This window comes from Panulirus ornatus, chromosome 42 (assembly GCF_036320965.1).
Source record: "Panulirus ornatus isolate Po-2019 chromosome 42, ASM3632096v1, whole genome shotgun sequence".
In the NCBI taxonomy this organism is placed as follows: Eukaryota; Metazoa; Arthropoda; class Malacostraca; order Decapoda; family Palinuridae; genus Panulirus; species Panulirus ornatus.
The window spans coordinates 26,908,122-26,935,337 of NC_092265.1; the positions used below are offsets into that span (position 1 = coordinate 26,908,122).

Below are 27,216 nucleotides of genomic sequence, written 5' to 3' on the forward strand. Positions count from 1 at the left end.
AACCTCATTACAGGTTACTATATTATAAGAAATATTTTCATAGATTTTTGTTTATTCTCCATAGATTTGAGACACTTTAAAAGACTAGCTTGTATACTAAGATTTTCATCCTCTGAGCGAAGCCATACAATAATCGTCCTTATCTACTCTGAGCATTGGATATCCTGCTGATGATCAAGATTGCTGTTTTGGTTGTCCGTTTCCCTTGTTACTGCTGCGCCTCACTGCACACCTTACATGAGTGCCTTCCACAGTATTAGGGACAGCTGCTGGGCCTCACTGTAGCTACTTCTGGGACGGTTGCCAATCTTCCTCGTATTCCCTCATGACCACAGCGCCAAACCGACTCCCGCCATCAGGCCGAAACGCACAAACATTTCTGACAAAATTGAGACAACCGCTTTCGCGTCAGTTTTGACACCAAGTGAATTTATACGACAATTACGTTCAAGATGCTTGGTTTTTCGTTCATGGATTGAACAGAAGCAACCAACGATGGTTGCTACTGCCCAATCCATGAAGTCCCCCCCACCACGGAAAGGTAACCAAGCTTCGGGGGGGATGGGTGTTTACCCTGACGCCAACGGAGAAACTCAATATTAGTGCAGAGATCTTTTCCTCGGTAAAGAAAGTGTAGCCGGACTCCGCCCTCATGAGGTTACTGCACGTCAGCAAAGATCACCCTTTGGTATGCTGTGCTATAGGCAGCACAGCTCCGTCAAAGATCTCTTTCCATAAGTGAACTTATATAGATTCCTTTTTTAACATTTTGTCTTGTCTATAAGGAACTCATCAGTTCTTCTCCAGTGAAAGCAAAAAATCATCGAGAAATTCATTTGTCTTCTCAATATCAGGATCTTGTGGCTCAGTGTGGGGGCCGGGGCTGGTGGGCTGTGTGTCTGGCTGTGTCTGGAGAGCGGGGCTGGTGGCCTCTGTGACTGGTTGTGTCTGGGGAGCGGGGCTGGTGGTCTCTGTGACTTGCTGTGTCTGGGGAGCGGGGCTGGTGGTCTCTGTGACTTGCTGTGTCTGGGAAGCGGGGCTGGTGGTCTCTGTGACTGGCTGTGTCTGGAGATCAGGGGAAGTCTTGGGCATAAATTTCAATATACTGTGAGCGATATCGTCTCTCAACCGATTCCTCTCGATCTTCTCTTGCACGGCCTTCATGATACGTTTGGGCGGCTTTCTCCATTTTCTTTGCATTTCAGTTGGTGATCCTGCGCCATCGAGCCACATGATACCAGAATAGTATCGTTCCTGTTTCCCAACGGGTCCAATCTTGGTGTCACACATGATGCCGAGTGAACCCAAATGGCGGCCGATGTTTACGTTGGAAGCCACGGGCTCGTTATGTATCTTGCAGTAACTTTCATACCGTTGCTGCAGCTCTTTCCTGCTGATAAGGTACCGCTTCATAGTAATAGTCTTTCCCTTCATTTGAACGAAGGTATTCATGAAACTAACAAAGGAAGCCTTTCCTTTGTAATCCCGTTTGTAGTAACAGAAAGCCATTGGAGACGTGGATTGGGTCAGGCGAAGTTACACACGTCAGGACGACAATTTCAACCCAGGGCTGGAGGGCCAATTGATGATATTCTCACGTCTTGCTCAACCAAGTAACCTCGGTTAGATCTTGTTTATATTTAAATATAGTAAAGGTAATATAGTGAAGCTTGATGATTCTATTTATATGTAAGTTGCAATGTAGTTTACATATATATATATATATATATATATATATATATATATATATATATATATATATATATATATATATATATATATATATATATATATATATATATATATATATATATATATATATATATACATATATATATATATATATATATATATATATATATATATATATATATATATCTATATATAAATATATATATATATATATATATATATATATATATATATATATATATATATATATATATATATATATATATATATATATATATATATATATATATATATATATATATATATATATATATATATATATATATATATATATATATATATATATATATATATATATATATATATATATATATATATTTCCTAAGGTAATTTTGTTGTTGGAGTGGGACCTCCAGCCATTCTGTCCACCTTTTCCCTTTCTAGACATGTGGTGGTACATTGGGTAGTGTGGCAACCTTCGTCTTCATCTTTTTGGGTGCAGGCTTGCAAACCTCGTGGATTAGTTGTGGGGTTTGCTTCTTTGCTGCACCCGACATAGCCATCTGGGCGTAGCTATCTACCCGGGCTGTTGGGTCAGCCAGCATAGCTACACGCTCACTCGGTACCTGGGCTGGTGGACGAGCAGCCTTCCTTTCTTCCATGGCTACAGTCTGCCTAAGGACCTGGGGTTGTGGAGCAGCCATCCTTACTACCACTCAGGTTGGTTGGGCAGCTTTCTTTCGTTTCTTTGCTACACCCTTCTGGTTGGGCTGGTTGGGCAACCTTCTTTTTCCTCTTCTTCGATACAACCTGCCAACCGAATTCGTCTGCTGGTGGGTCCGTTTCTTTCATGGATACAACCTCTGTAGCCACTTGGGCTGGCCGGTCAACCTTCGGTTGTAGGTAAAAGTATATATATAGAATAATGTGGTTATCATCAGCATCCAGAGGCCATTCCTCCCTCCTTGCCAGCAGAGTTCTTGATTTTCTGGAAAGTTCTACGAGATTCTGGTAAGATAAATACCATTGAGAGGACGTTGTTAGGGGACAGTCAGGTTCAGTTTAGAGTTTGTTGTGTGATGGTTCTTTTACTGTGTCGTATCAGCCAGTTGGGTATTTCTTTTCACAGTTTTCGTTAAAGTTTGTTTTCTAGAGGCATAATCTAGAACACTATTTTCCATATGTTTATCATTTTTCTTGTTATAGTTTCATTATCATCATTAGTTTTGTTATTGTTGACTTTCAGATATTTGATGTTATGTTTGTGATTCCCAGGGAAGCGTCTGACATCTTGCTAGAAGACTTTCTGGTCACAATATTTCTGCACTGGGGAGTTGATCGTATTCTTTTATTGCAGGTTTTGTTATTATCTTGCTTTACATTAAGGTCTACTGGAGGTTTTCCCAATGCTGGTTGAACATATGTCCAGCAACAGGAGATAGCGTAAGATACAGTATTGATGAAACTTATCTATCTGTATAACTATCTAAATATCGCTCTATCAATCTATCAATCTAACTATCTATCTATCTATATATCTATCTATCTTTATCTGAAAGTCAACAGTAATAAAATCATTGATATATGAAGTATAACAATGTCATCTCAATGGCAATTATCTCGCCAGAATCTTTTAGAACCTTCCAGAAAACTATGAACTCTGCAGGCAAGGAGGGAGGAATGGTCTCCGGCTATTGATAAAACCATATTATTCCATGTATATGTTTATATATACATATTTATGTATATATGTGAATGTATATATAACGTACAAAATGATGTGGCCATCATCAGTATCGAAGAAAACTGAAAAGATGAGGTCCCACCGAGATTCGAACTCGGATTGCTGGATCCAGAGTCCAGAGTGCTAACCCTTACACCATGGGACCTGATAAGAAAAGATGTGATTTCATCTAAATGTTTTACATATAATCAACCAGAGGCCATTCCTCCCTCCCTGCCTGCAGGGTTCAAGGTTTTCTAGAAGGTTCTCGAAGATTCTGGGTAGGAACTGCCATTGAGAGGACGTAGTTATACGTATCATTAATGATATTGTTGTTGACTTTCTGATTTAGAAAGATAGGTAGATAGATAGATAGATAGTAGATAGATAGATAGGTAAAAACAGATATTGGATAGATCGATAGATACGTAAGGCTGTATATGTCAATTTTCACAGAAATCATTGATATCTGCGTTATTCTGCAAGAAATACATGTACATTGATGTAGTGATGATATGGGTTAGGTATAAGACCAGTCGTGTTGAGGTTGTAGTGATTGTGGCCATTGACTTCAACCTTAATGGTGTAGTGAAGATAAAGTTGTCGTGAAGATAAATTTTGAAGTGACTCATAAGTTTGTTGTGAGTACAAGGATGCATCGTAAATGAGTACTTCCTACCTGAAAGTCAACAATTACAAAATTGATCAAGTATAACAACATCCTCGGACAACCAACTACAAACACCAACCATAGAGTGAACCTGACTGTCACCTAACGACGACCTCTCAAAGGTAATGATCTTACCAGAATCTTCGAGAAACTTCTAGAAAACCTTGAACCCTGCAGGCAGGGAGGGAGGAATGGCCTCTGGTTAATTATATGTAAAACATTTAGATGAAATCACATCTTTTCTTATCAGGTCCCATGGTGTAAGGGTTAGCACTCTGGACTTTGGATCCAGCAATCCGAGTTCGAATCTCGGTGGGACCTCACCTTTTCAGTTTTCTTAGAAACTGATGATGGAACTGAGTCATATAGTTGACCTTCGATGGACATATATTTCTTACGGCCCAACATTTTATTTAAGTATGATCTCACGGCAGAGAGGAAACGTGTGATATTCAAAATCAAAAGCCGCAATTGCCCTCATGGTAATGGTCGACATGTTTGCAGACAGATGACACAGACTTGTGAGAAGTTAGACAAATATGGACGTTCCTGGTTGCTGTATAGCCTAGGTTTATTATCACTTGTAATGAAGGAGAAATATTGCACACTATTCCACACCTTTTTATTTAGGCTAGGCTAGGCTAGGATGAATAGGGTCCATAACGTAACAGAGCTGGGAAATGCATCATATCGGATCTGTATTTGTGCAAAATGGCGCAAGTTTGTGGAAGTGATTTACGCAATGCCGGAGAGAATCCACCTCTACCAGAAATAACGTCTCAGATCATACAATATCTGCTGTTGGACGAGCAGGGGACATTAGACCAATATATTCCTGTAGTTTACTGCTCTTCCCAAACACGCAGCAAGACATTCGTAAAAGCGTTAAACTAAACTTTTCCGTCGGTTTTCATATCTTTAATTACTTACACCAGTTCCAACAGATGGAAAAAATCATTTGAAAAATCAGAAATTATTTGCCTATAAAAAGTATTTTGATCGATCGTACCAAATATTCAATTATTTCTGTACCCGACAAAATATTCAGTCACTCCTATATCCGACATTTTTCCTTCTGGCTGGTGCCGTTAAAGTCATATGGTAATTTACCGCAATTAGATTATAGATATATTCATCTATATGGAATGGCTCAGCGTGAAGAAACATATATATTTTCACTAAATCCTCCTCTTCACTACACTCCCATCTTCACTACATAGTTCTAACACAACATCTTGACTACACCATTGTATGACCACATTATCATATTGTGTTCTTATCTTCACCACAGCCTCGGCAAAATTGATGCTTTCTTTACACATCAGGGTAGATGGCCATCTTTATGATGACAGAGAACACATATAACATATTAAACCACTTATCTTTAGTCACTTTCATCTAATTTCTGCTGATAAAAACGAATTATAATGACAATCCTTGTGTTCTGTGACGGGACATTGTACGGGTGAAGGAACTGTTGTGAGGCACATGTATTAAACTATTGAGAAATAAACTTAACTGTATTAAAGTATTAACTTCACTATATTAGACTTCACTATATTAAGCTATGCTAGGATATGATCAGTTCCCAGGTTATATAAGGGCGGGAGCCGGGACCGAGAGCATCATTTGAGCTGTGACCTCTGTCGAGTGAACATCTCTGCTCCGCCTTGCAAGCTCCCTAAACCTTTCCTCGAACACTTCAATATAATAATGTTCACCAAGGAGGTAGGACGATTCTCCTTTGTCCAGGAGATGGAATTTGAATATGTCCATGTATTTGACATGGGCTATGGCTGTGTGGACATGGAGGTGGAATACCCAGACGTGGATGTGATGGATGGAGTGGAATTTGGCTGTGTGGATATGGAGGTGGAATACCCAGACGTTGAAGAGATGGATGGAGTGGAATTGGTGGAATACCCGGACGTGGAAGTCATGGATGGAGTGGAATTTGGCTGTGTGGATATGGAGGTGGAATACCCAGAAGTGGAATTGGAGGAAATGGAATATGGGTGAAGCTGATATGAGCGCCATATGGATTTGGTGAAGGTTGACCTCGTAATGTGTTGACGTAAAATAGGTCAACCACTGTGACCATGTGGCGAGGAGGGCCACATCCACCAACCACGTAGCGAGCCCCACGACGGAGAAGTATCCTGGCTGCATCCACGTATGATCCTTTACTTTGTAATGGACTTCATTGGATCCACTTATGATGCTTTACTTTGTAATGGACTTCATTTATAAAGAAGTTATTTGGCAAGCTAAATACCACATCGACAACCGGAGCTCCCATGTAAGGGTTAAATTTCCGGCAACGGTGACAAACGCTTCGGAAGAAAAAGAAAATTCATCCAAACCCAAGAAAATTGGCTGATGGTTTCAAATGGAAATAATACCGATGAAGCCAACCATACTGGGGGTAAAGGAGTTTTAAGTTTGGTCAAAGATGGTGGAAGTGGTGGGGGAGGCATTGTGGCTGACCAAACCATGTAGTTACAGCTGTCATTCAGGTGGGAGTCATTTATCTAATGATTTGGCCATTGCCACGCCTCGACCACCGCTGCTGGCAGCCCTCTTGAAGCAATGCAAGACCAAAACAACGCTAAGTAGCAACAAGATTTCTTTTTTGATTTCAATAAACGTGAACGTTGATTCAAAAGGCGTGTTTATCTAGGGTTGGATTCCTACTTTCTCCAGGGCTTCTTCGTCTGCAGTTCCACATGCGTTTCTATATATCTCATACCATTAAGCTGGAGTTGTGCTCAGAAATAAAGTTTTAGGCCCAAGTAGCGAGGAATAGTAAGTTCAGAATATGTACTGAAGTTGTCAAATGTTGACGATCTTGATATTAATGGATTCTTTGACTGAAAAGTTGATGATTGAATCTGGGTTTTTGGCCTGACGTACCTCTTCCTACAAGTGTCCCCATAACTTGGGCAAGGCTTTGAATTAGAATTGGAGGGGGTTAGAAACCACTTCATACCAAGTCTTAAGACGAGAAAATCGAGGGGTAATGATAACACTATTGTCAAAATTCATCAACTAAGACCAGGAATGATGGTCTCGGGTGCCCAAAGGGGGATGAACGAAGCTTCGAGATGGTATCGGGGTAATGATCTCCAAGGGTAAAAGTACCTCTGATGAGAGGAAAGGGGGAAAACACTGATAAAAAAGTGTTAAAGGGTTAGTTATCCTCCTCGCCTGAGTGATAGGCATGACGAGGAAATGGAGAGAATTAACTCTGGAGGCGGAGAGCCAGAGACACAGTGACCTTTGGGTAGGTTGAGGCCACATTTCCCCATTCACAGTACATCTGGAGTTTCACCAGAAGCTACAGAGGACAGTACGACTCTGTAAATACCACAGGAATTTTAAGTTTTCGTTCAAGGTAGATATAGACCTTATGTGTCTGTCAAGATCAATGATACTGTTAGATTGCTTACCCACTTGTGGTTCTGAAGGTGTTATTATGGAGGGACCAGATGGAAGGCAGACATGCACTAAGATTATCATATTTGATGTTTCCACATATCTAAGTCATGAAGATCTTCAATTAGATGACAGATTTGTTGGGGTTAAATGACGTTCAGATAAATCTGATCCTAAACCATAGTTAAATGCTTTGATTAAGGGGTTAGATGTCACAAGTGAGGTGGATTCTTTGTTAAATTTAGAAATGGTTTATGTGCAGCGCTCAAAGTATAGTATACAAGCTAGGCTGTTAAAATGTTTCAAATCTATGGAGAATAAACACAAATCTATGAAGACATATTGAAAATAGTTCATGGCATTTTAAATAAGACTTAAGATCAGATAAGTAATCAAGGCAGGAGGCATAAACCAGCTTAGACCACACTAAAGCAAGTTAAGGTTTGGAATACAGTGCTAAGAAAAGCATCAGAGTTGATGAAGTCAAAATCCATATGATACTTGAAACTGGATTGCCACCAATCAAATTGCTGGATGCACAACAGAGGTAAGACAACAGGAATGAACATCTCTGCTCCGCCTTGCAAGCTCCCTCAACCTTTCATCAAACACTTCAATATAATAATGTTCACCAAGGAGGTAGGACGATTCTCCTTTGTCCAGGTGATGGAATTTGGATATGTCCATGTATTTGACATGGGCTATGGGTGTGTGGACATGGAGGTAGAATACCCAGACGTGGAAGTGGAGGAAATGGAATGTGGTTAATGTTGGTATGGACGCCAAATGGATTTCGTAAAGTTTTTTGACCTCATAAAATGTTGACGTAGACGAGGTCAACCACTGTGACCATGTGGGGGAGGGCCACATCTACCAACCACGCAGCAAACCCCACCACGGAGAAGTATCTTGGCTGCCTCCACTTATGATGCTTTACTTTGTAATGGACTTCATTGGATCCACTTATAATGCTTTACTTTGTAATGGACTTCATTGGACCCACTTATGATGCTTTACTTTGTAATGGACTTAATTGGATCCACATATGATGCTTTACTTTGTAGTCGACTTAAGTGGATCCACTTATGATGCTTTACTTTGCAATGGACTTCATGAGATCCACTTACGATGCTTTACTTTGTAATGGACTTCATTGGAACCACTTACGATGCTTTACCTTGTAATGGACTTCATTTGATCCACTTATGATGCTTTACTTTGTAGTCGACTTAACTGGATCCACTTATGATGCTTTACTTTGTAATGGACTTTACGAGATCCACTTATGATGCTTTACTTTGTAATGGACTTCATTTGATCCACTTATGATGCTTTACTTTGTAGTCGACTTAAGTGGATCCACTTATGATGCTTTACTTTACAATGGACTTCATGAGATCCACTTACGATGCTTTACTTTGTAATGGACTTCATTGGAACCACTTACGATGCTTTACCTTGTAATGGACTTCATTTGATCCACTTATGATGCTTTACTTTGTAGTCGACTTAACTGGATCCACTTATGATGCTTTACTTTGTAATGGACTTTACGAGATCCACTTATGATGCTTTACTTTGTAATGGACTTCATTGGATCCACTTATGATGCTTTATTTCGTAATGGACTTCATTGGATCCACTTATGATGCTTTACTTTGTAATGGACCTCATTTATAAAGAAGTTATTTGGCGAACTAGATACTAGAGCGAAAACTGGAGCCTCCATGTAAAGGTTAAATTCCCGGACACGGTGACAAACGCTTCGAGAAAAAAAGGAAAATTCAGCCAAACCCAAGAAAAGTGGCTGATGGTCCCAAGTGGTTGTAATAACGATGGAGCCAGCCATACTGTGGGTAAAGGAGTTTTAAGTTTCGTCAAAGATGGTGGAAATGGTGGGAGGAGGCGTTGTGACTGGCCAAACTATGTAGTTAGAGCTGTCACTAAGGTGGGAGTCATTTATCTCATGATTTGACCATTGCCACACCTCGACCACTGCTGCTGGCAGCCCTCTTGAAGCAATGCAAGACCAAAGCAACGCTAAGTTGCAACAAGATTTCTTTTTTAATTTCAATAAACGTGAGCGTTGATTCAAAACGTGTGTTTATCTTGGGTTGGATTCCTACTTTCTCCGGGGCTTTTTCGTCTGCAGTTATGCATGCGTTTATCTATATCTCATACCATTGGGCTGGAGTTGTGCTCAGAAATAAAGTTTTAGGCCCAAGTAGCGAGTATATAGTAAATTCAGAATATGTATTGAAGTCAAATGTTGACGATCGAGATATTAATGGATTCCTTTGAACTGTAAAGTTGATGATTGAGTCTGGGTTTTGACATGACGTACCTCGTCCTCCAAGTGTCCCCATAACTTGGGCAAGGCTTTGAATTAAAATCGGAAGGGGTTAGAAACCACTTCATACCAAGTCTTAAGACGAGAAAATCGAGGGGTAATAATAACACTATTGTCAAAATTCATCAACTAAGACGAGGAATGATGGTCGCGGGTGCCCAAAGGGGGATGAACGAAGCTTGGAGATGGTATCGGGGTGATGAACACCAAGGGTAAAAGTAACTCTGGTGAGAGGAAAGGGGGAAAAACACTGATAAAAAAGTGTTAAAGGGTTAGTTGTCCTCCTCGCCTGAGTGATAAGCATGACGAGGAAATGGAGGGAATTAACTCTGGAGGCGTAGAGCCAGAGACACAGTGACCTTTGTGTAGGCTGAGGCCATATTTTCCCCCTTACAGTACATTTGGAGTTTCACCAGAAGCTACAGAGGACAGTACGACTCTGTAAGTACCACAGGAGTTTTAAGATTTAGTTCAAGGAAGATATAGACCTTATGTGGCTGTCAAGATCAATGATGCTGTTAGATTTCTTAGCCACTTGTGGTTCTGATAGTGTTATTATGAAGGGACCAGATGGAAGGCAGACATGAGGGAAGATTATCATATTTGATGTTCCAACATATTTAGATCATGAAGACCTTCAAATTGATGACGGATTTCTTGGGGTTAAATGACGTGGTTAAATTCTGATAAATCTGAACCTAAACCATAGTTAATTGCTTTGATTAAGGGGTTAGATGTTAGAAGTTAGGTAGATTCCTTTTTGAATTTAGAAATGGTTTATCTTCAGCGCTCAAAGTATTGTATACAAGCTAGGCTTTTAAAGTGTCTCAAATCTATGGAGAATAAACAAAAATCTATGAAATTATTTCGTATAATATAGTAACCTGTAATGAGGTCAGTGATTTTGTATATTTCATGCAACCTACGTTAACACAATGTTGATCAGGGAATTGGCCTGATGTATATATACATATATCATCTTGGTGTATGGGAAGGCCATATGTGAGACGGAGAGAGAGGCAGGAGCAGGAGAGAAATGATCAAACCTTCCCGCTTGTTCATAGTTGCTGCCTGAAATTTGTCTTCTGATAGTTCTAGTTTTTGTTTGTGTTTCTTATACTAATTATTAACATAAGAAAATTGTAATATAATGATTAAAGAAAATTATAGTAATGATAATTAAGAATTGTTATAGGTCAAGATTTGTACGTGAAGCGGAAGACCAAAATATGGTACGGGTCAGCCATTCGTGAGTGTAAGCGACAGCTATTGATAGTTACTGGCTTTAATTTATGATCATTTATGATATCTATTTTTTACTTTTGTGTTAGCTGTTTTAAGTATTTGTTTTGTTTGCAGACTAAAACTTCTCTTATATGTTATTGTTTCTTGGGAAATTCTAGTTAATCGAGACGTTCATAAAGAATTATTTTTGTTCAGTTTGTTTTGTTTGAACAGACATGCATGGTGGTAAGGGACAGAATAAAAGTTACGGTTTGTTTATATTTGTTATTATTGATTAGTACTTTTCTTTTCATTTCTAACATTGCTGTTTAAAGTGTTTGTGTTGTATTTAGACAAAGTTCTTTTTCACCACATGAAAGCTAGGCTCTATAAGTGTCAAGTAAACAATATGTGATATTTTGAGTTAAGTCGAGGTGCTATTTACCACTGGCGTTTAGATATTTGGGACCCTTGGGGATAGATTTGCCAAGATTATCACGGCCAAATTGACTGGATGGCAACCTAGGAGCTAGGCAGAATTGGATATCATAAAAACCCTAAACAGTCGGTGGTTCCTGGTGCCTACCCTCCATCCTCTTGTAACTACGCTGCTGATCAGCATTTTGTTCTTTATATTTTTCAGAGGAACAAGACACTTCTGCATCTCTGTAAAGTTAAGGACTCATTGAAATTAATTCTTCAGATATTATCTGCAGTAAAAGGTAAAGTTGACAAGTTACTTTGCTCTTCTTCATAATGGGTCTCCCCTGATGTTTTCAATTAATGTTTAGCCTACCTAAATTTTCCAGTCGTACTTATATATTTATGTGTTGTTTCCAAACGGTAATTTGAATGGAATGACCTTATATATTTGTGTGTTGTTTCCAAACTGTAATTTGAAAGGAATGGCCTCGCTGAGCCCCAAGATGACCCTATTTAAGAGAATACTCTTATTGTGAAGTAACATTGTCGTACAAGATGTAAAACAATTCCAAAGCTTTTTTCTTTTCCTCATGTTGTCACGTTGTTTAAAGTATTTAGTTGAGCTATTTGTTTTTCATTGAAACTGCATGAAATATTCATATGTGTGTAACTATGATTATTCCAATGATAATTTTATTTTATGGATTTCCCATGTTTTATGCTGATATCTATCTTCTTGTGTTTAATTACTTCATTCTGGTACCAGTTTTCACAACACATTATGTACTTTTGATTCTTATATTTGGACTCCAGTTTATTCTTGCATTATGGCTTCACCAGTCTAGCGACAACAAAATTGGCTGTAATATTACTAATCCATGTAAACTGTTTCATTGTTTATCTTTGCTATGTACTGTACACCTGCAGTTGCCTTTTTTTGTACCTTGCATCAAACCAATAATTTTCATATGTATTCCTCTCAGTGTTATTGTTTACCAGTAAATTAGTTTATGTACATGATTGCAGTCAGTTTTGTGTTTAAGGTTATTATATTTTTATCCTGGACATTTCAGTGTTGTGTGTTCCATATGTTATCTTCAGCTTCTATGTTAGAGGCTATTTTTGTTTCTTATTTGATATATTATATATGGAGAGTCTTCCTACGATCATAGCATTATGTTTGTATTAAACCATGTTCACAGCTCCCTTACCGACTGCCACTGTGGTGTTGTGTGTTTTAGTTATCAGTTTTGTTTCTTGAATTAGACCATCGTTGGGATATTGATTTAATCCCATATTTCTACTCCTTGTATATTTCGACATGAAGGATATTATATGGGAAATCTGTACTGCCATAACCTTAACAACAATATTTTTTTCCTTTAGTAAGCTTAACAATATTATTTTTCCTTTAATGACCTTAGCAATATCTTTTTCCCATTGGTGTGATTGACAATATTTTTTTCCCTTTACCACTGCTCTTACTACGTCTCTTCAGAAAACTAGTATAAAAATGGTATTTTCACTTTCAAAGTAGTGTAATGACATAACGACTAAAAGATCTGATAACATATCAACCTCTTTAAAGCTAACAGGTGATCAATTTGAGACCTGTCATTCACTGGTGTAAAGTTAATTTTTGTGCAGTGTGTTGTTTAAGGTTATACTCAGGCATGTGAAGAATTCACACATATGTGTTAACTACAGGGAGGTAATGGCCAGGTCATCTAACTACTAATTCCAGCTTATGACATGTGTTCATAGTGCCAATTATATCAAAAAGCACTACTACAATTTGTTCTTTAATTACAGTCAGTGGTATCACCTCCACTGTACATCACTGTCATCCACTGGAGACTACTCAGAACACTGGACGTACAGCAACCATTCAGAAAATAACTTACAACACTCCGTCACAAACACCTTCACCTCGAGCACAAATTTCCAATAAACAGCATTACAGAATGCGCATTTTCAGTCTTCACAAATAGATCATTCTACGCCACAGAACTGCAATGACAAACTAAAGATTTTGCAATTCAGTGCTAGTAATGATAAGAACAAATATACAGAAATTCTCAGCTGATTAAGAGAATGCAGTATCCTTGTAGAACTCATCTAAGATGCTAGTCTCGCATCCAGATCTCAAAGCTGTAAGAAATAACAGACAAGGAGTTGGTACTCATAACACTTATTCACCAAACCATAATTTTCTCCACAACTGACACCATACAACAGCTCACAGACAACAACAATATCCTATAAACACAGTACTGGGTGCAAGATAATCAACATCTGCATACCTCCTCACTCTACATACCCCATAAGATACACTACCCAACAGCAGAACCTCGGTAAGATGCTCCCATTATTAAAGATTTGAATGTCCACTTTGTTCAGCATTCACACTTATGATCTCTGAGGTGAATGTCTTCAACTGTAACTTCTCAGTATACTTAACCTATGCAACCAACCAACCAACCAGACTCCCAGTCCACCACCTCCTGCAGCTAACTTTGTGAAACAACATTCTGCTCACACCAGCATTACATGGAAGGATGCTACGGGAACTATCCTCTGACCACTTACCCATCCTGAGCACACTCCATCCAGCTCACCCAGTCAATACAAAAGACAGCTACCTGGGTCAGAGGAGTGCAACGTGACGACCACCTGAGTGCTGGATCACTAAACAGGCGTCACTAACCCTCCAGATACCCAGGCGGTTAGTACTGGTAATATACGTCCCTGGTTGTTAGCTTCCTAAAAACTACTACCTACTCCCATAAATTACACACATCGTAAAGTAAAGAAACCACCTTACACATAACCACTCACCATTGATAGAAATCAGAGATCAAATCAATATTCTTAAATAAATCTATCATTAACCTAATCATATAGAGGCAAACAGATAACTGGCACTCCTTCATCAACACAGTGAACCGAAAGACCCACATCACCACTCGCCTCACCAGTCCTCACTCATGAAGCACACCTGACTCATCACAGTAAAATCCATTGTCCCAAAGAACTTACAGACATACTCATGAGATACTTTTAAAACATTATCCACAAACCAATCTCGCCTTTAAAAAGGAAAGTTGTGAAAAATCTACCCAAAATCCATTCAGAGACAATCGCCCACGTACCCTTCACTCCCACTAATACAAACAGTGCCTTTAAAATATTTGGGAACTTTCCTCCTACAGACCTTAATAATGTAACAGACTTTCACATGAAACCCTATGGTCCATTTGCTAATGGGTTTGGAAGCCTCTCACCAACATGCTCTTGAACTGGCCCAAATGCAGCAGTCACACAACCAGTCTTCCACCACCTAAAACAGTGTACCTGGACAGAAGTCCCACAGACTTTACATATGTAATGAAAATAGATAATTAAGGTTTTTCGTAGTCATTGATTATGTTAAAATTTTAAGTTTTCTAAGTCTATTTAGCTAAATTTTCTGAGTGTATTTAGCGTATGTAAGCACATTAAAAAAAATGGGTAGTAAGGATAACAATCTGACCTCAACAGGAAATATGTAAACATTGTGTTAGGGATAAATGTTTCACAATCAAAGGTTCAGCTAAGGATTTAAAAATTTCCATTAGTTTCTTATATATTAGATGTCCTCGCTGCTCTGATATCTAGAAACTGTACCTTTGATAGAGGTTATATTTTAACATTCTTTCAGTTCTATGTAGCCCTTAAACTTGCACCTTTAAAGTGCATTTTTGTTGCTTAATATTCTGTTTGGTGACTTTCCAAGGCATATTTGAAGACAAGTCCGCCTCCACATTAATGGATCTATTGGGTCTTGCAGAACATCAGATGCTGCTGTCCTCAAGGCAAATGACATGTACGTAGAGAAGGTCAAGAATCATTGTTTAAGCTTGTATTTAAGAGAATTGATATGATATACAGTTTGTTGTGCAACTATGTAGCTATTTTCCTGACAGTGGAAAGTATAATCGGTTTATTTTTCAGAAATCAGTTTGATGAATCCTGCCCTGAGCCCTTGCTTGCTTAATTCAAAATGAAGCGCATTAAGATGTTGCAGCAAATAATGGAGAAGGCTTACACGTACTTAAGCATACAGATGCTTGACTATGAAAAGTCAGCAGACCCTGCAGTCTCAGCCATCTTGTTCAGACCAACAACCCAACTATTCCAAGGTCAGACATAAATGAAACTTTTCTCTGTAATGTGAAAATTCCTGCAGCAATGTAGAACTTTCAGAGCTATGTTGTATATGTTCGTGGTAAAGGCTACTTTAAAATGTCATACATGTTGTAGGGGTTTCATATGATGAATCTTTTTTCATGTTCAAAGGAGTAAGTGGTTCTTAAAGTAGTGAAGGAGCCCTTTTTTTCAGCTTCTTTAAGAAAAAAGACTTGTCTGCTACTGCTGGCATCATGCCACGCCTGTTTTATGCTGAACTATCATAACATTGTCATATTGACAGAGCAATATGGAGGCTTTAAATACTATGATTTACTTGCACACATACGGGAATCACTAGCAGGGCGCAGCTGGCTATCTAGTGGTGTGCTCACCACCCAGCAGTACCAAATAATTTCTTGTCAAGTGGAAAAATGAAACTCTGATCTAACATTTCTCTCAGAAACTGAAAACAAGGTGTAGGGAAATGGAATGACAGTGGTCAAAGATAAGAGAAAATGAATTATACTATAGCATGACAGGCATGAAAGAGCTGGTCTTCAGAAGAGTTAAAACAGAGATTTCATCAGGAATACAATATAAATCTTAAAGTAGAGCTTACAAAAATCCTATAAGGCGACTTGCAATAAGTGTGATCTTAGAGCACATAATAATAACAATCCAACCAGGTGTAGCTCTCAAAAACCAATGAGGTAGCAAAGTTGAATAACAGTACAAAGGCTAACTGAACAATGTGCAAAGGTGAATAGAAATAATATTCATGCATAGGATTCTTGTAAGCTCTACAGTAAATTTGATGGAAGGTACTAAATTGTTAAGTAAGGGAAGAAATATTTGTAAATTTATTTTGTTCGTCAAACACAAAGAACATCATCTACATACCTAAACCAAATTGCATTAGAAGGTAAGATATCCTTTAGTAATTTTGTTTCAGAAAATTCCATATAAAGATTACTTAGTACAGGTCAAAGAGGGTCACCCATTACCATACCAAATTTTTGAGCATAATAATGTCAATTAAATTGAAATACACAGTTTTTATACACAATTTTATCAGTTCAATGAAATTTGACTTTGAAACAGGTAAATGAATATCATCCAAGACATCAGATAAATATTCTAAAAGGTCATCAACTGGATCTTTAGTGAAAAGTGAGGAAACATCAAAGCTAACTAGTTTAAAATCAAAATTAACATTGATATTGTTTAGCTTGTTGACTAAATCTACATTATTCATGATATTAGAATTTGATACCTTACCCACTAAAGGGCTTAATAAAGAAATTAACCATTTTGACAATTTATATGTGATGGAGCCTAGTGAACTCACTATAGGTCTTGCTGGAAAATTCTGTTTATGTTCTGATAAGTCCATACATATATGGCAATGAAGGGGACAAAGATGACAAACTTTTGATAAGAGAAATGTTACCTTTCAACAACAACTTCATTTCTTTATTGAAGTGAGAATTAACTGCTTCTAAGGGATTTTTGCTAAGTTTAGAATATGTTGTGTCATCATTTAGAGGTTCATTCATTTTAGATAAATAGTTACTTTTGTCTAAAATCACAGAAGAGTTAGACTTATCTACCTTGTTTAATCACGTTAAAAACCATGATCATTGTATTGACTGGAGTAACGCCATCTCAGTTATTAACTCTGACTCTATTACCAAGAGAAATATCATTGAATCTTCTGTTATTAAGTACACAAAGAATTATCATCTTAATATTAGTGATGGTCTATACAAATTAGATAACTTTATTGCAGAGAAATATATTGTCACGAAGAAAAAGATCAAAATGGTGGGAGTAAGGTGTTGTGATGCGTTATGTCTGGGAAGGAGAGGTTGCATGTTTGTGGAGTAAGAACCAGCAGACAACGTCTGGGTGAGACAGGAAGGTAAGAAAGCTGCCTGGGTCAGAGGAGTGGTAATTAACAGCCACTAAAATGCCACGCGGTGCCTGGAAACTGTAATGACTCAAGTGGCATGGGGGCCTACATGGGTCTGCTGGTGGTGGGGGGGTTGTCGTCAAAGACCAAATATAAATGTTGATGTTGCATGACATTAAGGTGAGGCTGTCGTGTGGTGTGGCGGGAAAGGTAGTACAATACTGGAAGCAGGTAATGTGGTATCGTACTCAGGCATGAAGCTCTGAAAGATCTGTGTGGCTGAACACGACGGCGCGACCTTCAGGTATTATGATGGCCTGACCTTTGACCTGACCATTAAGGTTATACGTGCATGTATGTACGTAACCGTAAGTATGTTTTCCTTTGTCATTATGTGTTTACAGTATACATTTGACCAGTTGGTGATCTCAATGGTGTCTGTGCTAAGGCCTGGCGTAAACTTTTGGACCTACAAGCATAAAAGAAAGTTGTGGAGGCAAGTGTAGAGAAGGAAATTCTTGTGAATATTTCATGTGTGCTTCCATCATGCAGACCACAGTGTTGTTGAGTCAGGCTGGAGGTTTGGAGTGGCAAAGAAGAGACTGGACTTGATGACTTGTGTATGGGAACGAGAGACTGACGTGGTACCTCTCCTGTCCTGCCTGACTCTCGTCCCAAGCGTCTCTCTCCTCTCCAACCTGACTCTCGTCCCAAGCCTCTCTCTCCTGTCCAGCCTGACTCTCGTCCCAAACCTCTCTCTCCTGTCCTGCCTGACTCTCGTCCCAAGCCTCTCTCTCCTGTCCAGCCTGACTCTCGTCCCAAGCCTCTCTCTCCTGTCCTGCCTGACTCTCGTCCCAAGCCTCTCTCTCCTGTCCAGCCTGACTCGTCCCAAGCCTCTCTCTCCTGTCCAGCCTGACTCTCGTCCCAAGCCTCTCTCTCCTGTCCTGCCTGACTCTCGTCCCAAGCCTCTCTCTCCTGTCCTGCCTGACTCTCGTCCCAAGCCTCTCTCTCCTGTCCTGCCTGACTCTCGTCCCAAGCCTCTCTCTCCTGTCCTGCCTGACTCTCGTCCCAAGCCTCTCTCTCCCCCCTCCTGCTTGACTCTCGTCCCAAGCTTTTCTCTCCTCTTCGGCCTGAGTCTCGTCCCAAACCTGCCTCCCATCTAATGATGATGATGATGATAGAAAAGTCCCTTCCAAGGAGGGGCGGGAAAAGAGAGGGGGAAAAGAGCATGAATTGTTAGAGGAAGTGAACTTTAGAGGGAGGAAAAGAGCCAGGGCTTAACCCAGCTTGCATAGGAAAAATAGGATAAGCAGGTCGGAGATGATGAGTGGAGGGCAAAGTTTTATTTTAGTTATCTTTTTTAATATCCATTTCTTTATCAATTTATTTTATTTTATTTTTTGTATTACTTATTTACTTTCTTTTTTATTTTTTTCATTTTCATCTTTGTAAGGGATACAGGAGGAGGTGGATCGTATCTCTGGCCGATGGACACTGATTTTACCAAGGCGTTCCCCTCACGGACTTAGCAGCAAGATCTATAGAGGTGTTTAGTTTTTTAATATATTGGCACTGGATGTTGTCCAGGTTGTATATTAAACATGTTACCCGGGTGGTCTATTCCCAGGAGATTGTTGAAGTAATCAATCCAGTGAGTATGATGTATTTGAAATCGCTTTACTTGTCTTTCAAACAATTTCCTCCAGTAGATGTTTAGAGGAGGGATTCGTGCTCTCTCATGAAGTTCTGTGTTCCTGATGAACTCGTGCCATTTGATGTTAAAAGCCCAACGTAGAGCTTTGTTCTGAATGATTTGGAGTGCACGGATGTTGGATTTGCCTCCGAGTTTGAGAGCTGAAGGGGCATAAGTGATAAGAGGTCGTACTAATGCTTTGTAGAGGTGCAATTTGGTTTTGAATTGCGCCTCTCTGAATCTATACAATTTTGCGAGCTCCGCTCTCGCAATAGCCGCTCTAGACTGAATATATCGGTTCATTCTCAGGTTTACATCATAATTTAGGCCCAGGACAGTGTTGGTATTTGAGATGGGAATGGGTAAATGACGGTGTATACGGGAGTGTAGGTAGACATTACTTATGTTGTATCTCTGACGCACATTAAAGTAAGATATGTTGGATTTGGCAGGATTTGATTTAATCCTCCATTTCAACTCCCAAAGCGAAACGTGGTCAATTTCCTGTTGGGTTCTGCTGGTTAAGTGTGTGAGGGTTACGGCTCTGATTAGTTGAGTAACGTCATCTGCATATTGGAGAGTGATGGAGTCCAGGTGTATAGGATTGGGAAGATCATTTGAGTAGAGTGTGTAGAGAGTGGGGGCCAGCACGGAGCCTTGAGGTACACCGGCATTGAGGAAGAAGTAGTTTGAATAAGTGTTTCTGTATTTGATTCCAGTTTTTCTGTTGCTAAGATAGTTAGAGAGAAGCTTAATGGTGGGTCGTGGGAGTTGGAATTGGGTGCTTAGTTTATACCTCAATCCATCGTGCCACACGGTGTCAAAGTCTTTTTCAACATCTTTTGTGATTAGTGCGGTCATTTTGTGTGTCCGCGTGTTGTTTCTTATGTAGTTCGTAATGATGTTGAGTTCATCTTGTGTGGAGCGATGTTGGTGAAAGCCAAACTGTTTGTGTGAGAGTAGGTTGTTGTTTGTAAGGTGTTGTCTAATTCTGTTGTTTAAGATTCTTTCAAATGTCTTTCCAATGGACTCAAGTAGGCTGATGGGTCTGTAGTTCATGAGGTCTCTGTTGGATTTGTTGGGTTTAGGTATCATTGTGGTTGTTGCTGTTTTGAAGACTGCGGGAAAATAGCCAGAGGCTTGTGCCGCGTTGAAGAGGAAGGTGATGGCTCTAATAGTGTTGTCAGCGAGATGTGTAAGTAGCTGGTAACCAATGCCTGAATCACCTGGGGCTACTTTGGGTAATTTGAGGAGGAGGAATTTGACCTTGTTCGATCTTATGGGAGTTGTGAGAAGTTGGTCGTGTAAAAGCGATTGGAGGTGTATGATCTGTTCTGGGTAGAAGTGACTGGGTCTGTTTTGTATGTGTTGTGTGACAATTTGAGTGTTTTCGTACGCCAGAGGGTGAGGGGGGTGAGGGTGAAAGATACCTTCCCAGTGTTTTTGACAAATGTTGGCAATGTCTTGTGGGTTATGGTGTAGAGTTTTGTCGTCATTTAGCCCATTAAAATCTGTTTTTGCTATTCCTTTGAGTTTGCGGATTCTATTCCAAAACTCTTGAGGAGATTTGATCCGGTGTTGCTTTGTTGTGGTGATAAGAGATTTCCAGTGTCTATTGTGGTCTTCTAGAAGGCTGTTGAGTGTGTCGTTTCGTAGGGATGTGAGATCCCACCGTACTAGGCCCAATCGACGTCTGTTTTGCTCAAAGCGTCGACGGTAGCACGAGAGGAGTCCTGTTGTTTTGGCAGAGGGAAAGAGGGAGTATCTTGAAGTAAATGAAGATTTGGGGATAGAAATGTTAGCTGCCTGTGTGATTGTTTCGTTTATATGTTCTATTTCTGTGTCTATTAGTGTTATTGGTGATTTTCGTAGTTTGTCGTGTAAGTGCAGTTGGAGAGAGTGTCTTTAAAGCTCTCCCAGTCTACTCTTTTGTAGTGGTAGTGTGAGGGTGATGGGACGAGGATAGGGTTAGACGAGAGATGAAGAAAGATAGGGATGTGGTCGGAATCACACAGTGGTCCTGGAGACAAGAAATTATGAAGATAATTACTGGCTCTGTTGGAGAAGACAAGGTAGGGTCTGCCTTTCCCTCCTTGGCCAGTGAAGACAGTGTGGAAGTAAGGTCCTAGGAAATTAAGACGTTTGTAAGAGTATAAATTGAATAAGTCATCACCATGAGAATTGTTTCTGCTGTGGTGGAAGGTTCTGTGTTGGGCGTTGAGGTTAGGTAGAAGGTAGACTGGGATATGTGTGTGATTGAATACTGTGTAGAGATCATGGAGTGGAATGGTAGTGTTGGGTCGAGAGTATGTAGTGCAGAAGATAATGAATCAATATATTGTATTTATCTTAACTGCTAGAAAGTGTTCGAATTGCCATGAGATGGCGAGGTAATCGTGTTCGATGGTGTTGCGTATGAGAATGGCGACTCCCTCGTGTCTACTGTCTGGAGACTGTCGTGATGTATACCCGTAATGTCTAATTTTGTATCTGTTGGTGATACATGTGATGTTAAGTATCACAACATCGGGTTTTTTCTCTTCGAGGAGAGTGGCAATCAGATGACGGCCATTGTGATAGCCGCGCACGTTAAATTGTAAGATTTTTAGCATCTTACGACTTGGTGAAATTTACTGGCCTTTTGTGTCTGTTGTCGATGAAGGCCGTTGACATACCGTTTGCGAGTCTCACTTGTATCATATTTCTAGTCGTGGGTCGGGATCTATCTGGTGAGGGGTCAGGAGAGGGGAGAGGGAAGGGGAGAGGATCTTTGTCGACGAGTTGAAGGTCGAGGTTGACCGTTGGTGGGTTGTCTGGTGTGTCGGCAAGGTCAGGTGCTGGGGCTCCTCTGGGAGAGTTAGGCGGGGGACGGAGGGAGGGGTAGGGGGGAGGGGGGGATTGGTGAGTGGAGGTTCGTGGGGAACTGTCGTGGTGGTGGAAGTTGGGACGGTGGGGGTGGGAGAGGAATCGGTATTTGGAGAGACAGTAGGATTGCTGGTGTTGGGTTGGGGGGGTTGTGGATGGAGTTGTGTTAAGGGGTGCGGAGGGGGTATTGGAAGTTGTGAGGGTGACAGGTTGAGTAGTTGGGGGAGAGTTGGAAGTGTTACTGGGGGTCTCCTGGGATACGTTTTCGTTAGGGGTCAGGGTGGTGGACGAGACAGGGGTCGGTGAGGGATGGTTGGTGGCGGGGGAGCTGAGGAGTTCAGGTGGAGTTCGTACATTGGGTAGGTTGTTATGAGCAAGCAGCAAATCGAAGATTCTGATGAATTCCGACTTATCTTCCCCGCTCAGGAACAACGCTTTTAGGTAGCACGCATGCATCCTACCTTGTAGGGTGAGGAGGTCTGTAGAATTAGTAGTTGGGATAGGAGAAGCTTGGGTGGCAGGGGGAGGAGCAGCAGCAGCAACTGTTGCATGGAGGTGAGGGTTTGTGGAAGGACGTGAGTTGGATTTTTGTGCCTGACGCACTGTGCGGAGTTGCTCCTTCTTACGTGGGCACAGCCCAGATACAGCAACATGTCTACCTTTACAGTTGACACACTTCGCGCCTTAACCTTGCACTCACGAAAACCATGACAAGTTTCCGCACATTGACTACAGGTTTGGTGGGGTTCTTTACAGTTCTTAGTCTCATGTCGGTATTTCAGACATTTGAAACATTGTTGTACGTCGAGATGTTCATCTTTCTTCAGGGATTTTGCTGGCACAGAGATCATGGGGAACAGGACTCCCCGGGAGAGCAGGCGATCGGCCTCGGTCGGGTTTGATCATTGTATCTTTATTGATCTGGAGTTATTCGGTTTATAGACGTTGATGACATTAACGTCATTGTTTTCGCCATTGATGGCTTCAACAATCTCCGAAGGGCTGAGGGACAAGATAGATTCATCAACATTGTAGGCAATAATAGTACATCTAGCTTGAAGGGGGCAGCGGTCCTGAATGATTTGGTAGTTTGTTTTTAGCTAGTTCATCAAGGAGAGGCTTAGATAGGATTCTATCTAAATCACTATCTTTGCCCAAGCAAATCTTAAACTGGTATTTGTTCGAGGGGAATTGAATGACCCTAGTAGGACGGATCTCAGTGATCTTAAAGACGATGGCCAGGAGTTCGAACGTGGAAGGAGGGGGACAATCAGTTTTGAGGGATTTTAGACGTATGTCGGGCGGCATGTTGGTGGCATCAGTGTCCTAGTGCGAGAAAACGTGAGTGAGGGACGCTCGACGGTCCAAGGTAGGGGAGAGGTAAGAGATAGTGTGAGGGTCTCCACCCCGTCAGGTGAGAACAGGTCCACTCCAGCCTCCACTCCTCAGGAAAATGAGTTTTCCAGAATGGGGTGGGGAAGCTGGGGTAGAGATTGCTCAAGCCAAACGGTCGAGAGATGGATGATGGATGATAAAAGATAAAAAATAAAAAAGGGATGTGAAGATGGACTGGAGGCAATGTGGGGGTGTGGGGAGCAGCGAGGGTGGTGAGGGAACAGCCTGCCGGCGTCGTCACCGTAACGGTCTCCCGCGGGAAGGACCAACGCGGGAGGCAACGTTACAATCCACTTCTTTCTTCGGTCTTCTCTCTTCTGTCTTCTGTCTTCTATCTTCTGTCTTCTCTCTTCTTTCTTCTCTCTTCGTGGGATCTGGCGGTTAATCCTCCATCAACCACGTGGTTAACACGTGGCTGAGACAGGAGCAGCAATAACCTTCTCGAATGGCTAGAAAAGATGATGTATACATTGGAACATTCTTATATATACCGGGTCAGATGGACGTTAAAGTAGCAGTTGTACCTTCTGTGCCTATCATCGTGTGCTTTTTGTGAAATATGCATTTTATTTGTATGTATCTTATGGAACATAGACCACAGCAAGCTCTATCTTATGACACCATTATATTTTACCTTTTTCCATATATACATAGAGATAATTGTATAAAATTGCCTTTCAACCTTCATCTGGATCAAGTGAGGCAGGGTGGGCGGAGCTTATGGCTTTCCTTCAGCCAACAGGGAGGGAGTTTGTGTCTGCTAGTGCATAAAACGTGCTCGCACCACCGAAGACGACATTACCTAATTACTGATGCTTAACCCAAACGATACATAGGAATTTCACCCTTACAACTTATCAAACTATATCAAATGCAGCCCTCTCATTGGTAGATCATTGTCAACCAATGGCAAGCACGTATTCCACCATATATAGAGGCACCCAGGCCCGTTAAACCCCGTTTTCAAACCTCCAGTCTGTAAAAAAGGACTTTAACAGGCCTTCCTTTCCACGCTTAACACACCCACCCACTACTACCACAAACACACTCCCATTACTTGTATACTTTATTTACTTATAATTTCTCGCTGTACCCCGCGTTAGCGAGGCAGCGAAAGAAATCACATAAATGTGCCAACCCTCCCACATACACATACACATGCAGAAACGCCCATATACATACCTATGCATTTCAACCTATACATATTCATACATACACATACATATACATATATACACATGTACATACTTCATATTTACTGCTTTTATTCATTCTCGTCGCCACCCCGCCACATTTATTCATACTTTATATATCTTTTTTTTTTCTTTCATACTATTCACCATTTCCCGCGTTAGCAAGGTAGCGTTAAGAACAGAGGACTAAGCCTTTGCGGGAATATCCTCATCTGGCCCCCTTCTCTCTTCCTTCTCTTGGAAAATTAAAAAAAAAAAAAAAACGAGAGGGGAGGATTTCCAGCCCTCCCCACTCCCTTCCCTTTTAGTCGCCTTTTACAACACGCAGGGAATACTTGGGAAGTATTCTTTCTCCCCTATCCCCTGGGATTGTACATATATATATATTTATCCCTGGGGATGGGGGATTAAGAATGTTCCCACGTATTCAATGCGTGTCGTAGAAGGCGACTAAAAGGGGAGGGAGCGGGGGGCTGGAAATCCTCCCCTCTCGTTTTTTTTTAATTTTCCAAAAGAAGGAACAGAGGGGGCCAGATGAGGATATTCCAAAAAAGGCCCAGTCCTCTGTTCTTAATGCTACCTCGCTAACGCGGGAAATGGCGAATAGTTTAAAAGAAAAAGATATATATATATATATATATATATATATATATATATATATATATATATATATAGGGTTGAGGGTCAAGTCAATTGGGAGGTGAGTTTGAATGGTGAAAAACTGGAGGAAGTGAAGTGTTTTAGATATCTGGGAGTGGATCTGTCAGCGGATTTAACCATGGAAGCGGAAGTGGATCATAGGGTGGGGGAGGGGGCGAAAATTTTGGGAGCCTTGAAAAATGTGTGGAAGTCGAGAACATTATCCCGGAAAGCAAAAATGGGTATGTTTGAAGGAATAGTAGTTCCAACAATGTTGTATGGTTGCGGGGCGTGGGCTATGGATAGAGTGGTGCGCAGGAGGATGGATGTGCTGGAAATGAGATGTTTGAGGACAATGTGTGGTGTGAGGTGGTTTGATCGAGTAAGTAACGTAAGGGTAAGAGAGATGTGTGGAAATAAAAAGAGCGTGGTTGAGAGAGCAGAAGAGGGTGTTTTGAAATGGTTTGGGCACATGGAGAGAATGAGTGAGGAAAGATTGACCAAGAGGATATATGTGTCGGAGGTGGAGGGAACGAGGAGAAGAGGGAGACCAAATTGGAGGTGGAAAGATGGAGTGAAAAGGATTTTGTGTGATCGGGGCCTGAACATGCAGGAGGGTGAAAGGAGGGCAAGGAATAGAGTGAATTGGAGCGATGTGGTATACAGGGGTTGACGTGCTGTCAGTGGATTGAATCAAGGCATGTGAAGCGTCCGGGGTAAACCATGGAAAGCTGTGTAGGTATGTATATTTGCGTGTGTGGACGTGTGTATGTACATGTGTATGGGGGGGGGGGGGTTGGGCCATTTCTTTCGTCTGTTTCCTTGCGCTACCTCGCAAACGCGGGAGACAGCGACAAAGTATAAAAAAAAAAAAAAAATATATATATATATATATATATATATATATATATATATATATATATATATATATATATATCTTATATTCATATATAAACACAATAATGGACATACATAGGAAATATTCCATCTAATTTCTTTTAGGTTTTTTTCGTTTAGGTGTTCTTTGTTGGACTTTCTAAGACTTTTTATTTCTGGTTCCTTACCCTATCTTTTGAATTAATTATTTGACTTGATTGTTAGTTGTTTATTTTGGCTTATTAAGATGCTATTTTCAACATCACTAGCGTTAATCATGGTCAAACGCCATCTTCACTACATCCTCACAATCATTTTGAATATCAATGGCTTTTCTGTGGTTTAAGGTTATTTTCACTACAACTTCACGGTCATCTTGTTTTCATCATCGATGACGTTTATCTTGGTCAAAGACTATCTTCACTATATCCTTATACTTATCTAATTTTCAATATCATTGGCCTCTATCTTGATAAAAGTCATCTTCACTACTTCTTCATAATCATCATATTTTCCATATCACTAGCGTATTTTTTGGTGAAAGGCCATCTTCACTACATCCTTATAGTCAAGCCACTTTCACAGCACTTAACTCTACCTTAATAAAAATGTATCTTCACTACATCCTCACAGTCATCTCGTTTTCATTATCAGTGGCCTTTATCTTGGTCAAGGCCATCTCCACTACATCTTCATAAATATCATTCTTTGGACATATACTGCCTTTCAGATGGATTCCTGATATACCAATTTACATTCATATATATATATATATATATATATATATATATATATATATATATATATATATATATATATATATATATATATATATATATATATATATATATATATATATATATATATATATCTGAATGTAAGTTGGTATGTCAGGAACCCATCTGGAACGTGAACCTTATATAAACTACATTGCACCTTACATATAAATAGAAACA

General features: G+C 40.2%; 2 non-coding genes across 2 annotated transcripts; one reads left to right on the forward strand and one right to left on the reverse strand.

The window, feature by feature from the left end:
* Positions 1 to 3,509: 3,509 nt before the first annotated feature.
* Positions 3,510 to 3,581, reverse strand: TRNAQ-CUG (transfer RNA glutamine (anticodon CUG)). The gene has a single exon. It is a non-coding gene; the product is annotated as a tRNA-Gln (tRNA).
* A 753-nt stretch (positions 3,582 to 4,334) lies between these two features.
* TRNAQ-UUG (transfer RNA glutamine (anticodon UUG)) lies at positions 4,335 to 4,406 on the forward strand. Its single transcript has one exon. It is a non-coding gene; the product is annotated as a tRNA-Gln (tRNA).
* The last annotated feature ends 22,810 nt before the right edge of the window (positions 4,407 to 27,216 follow it).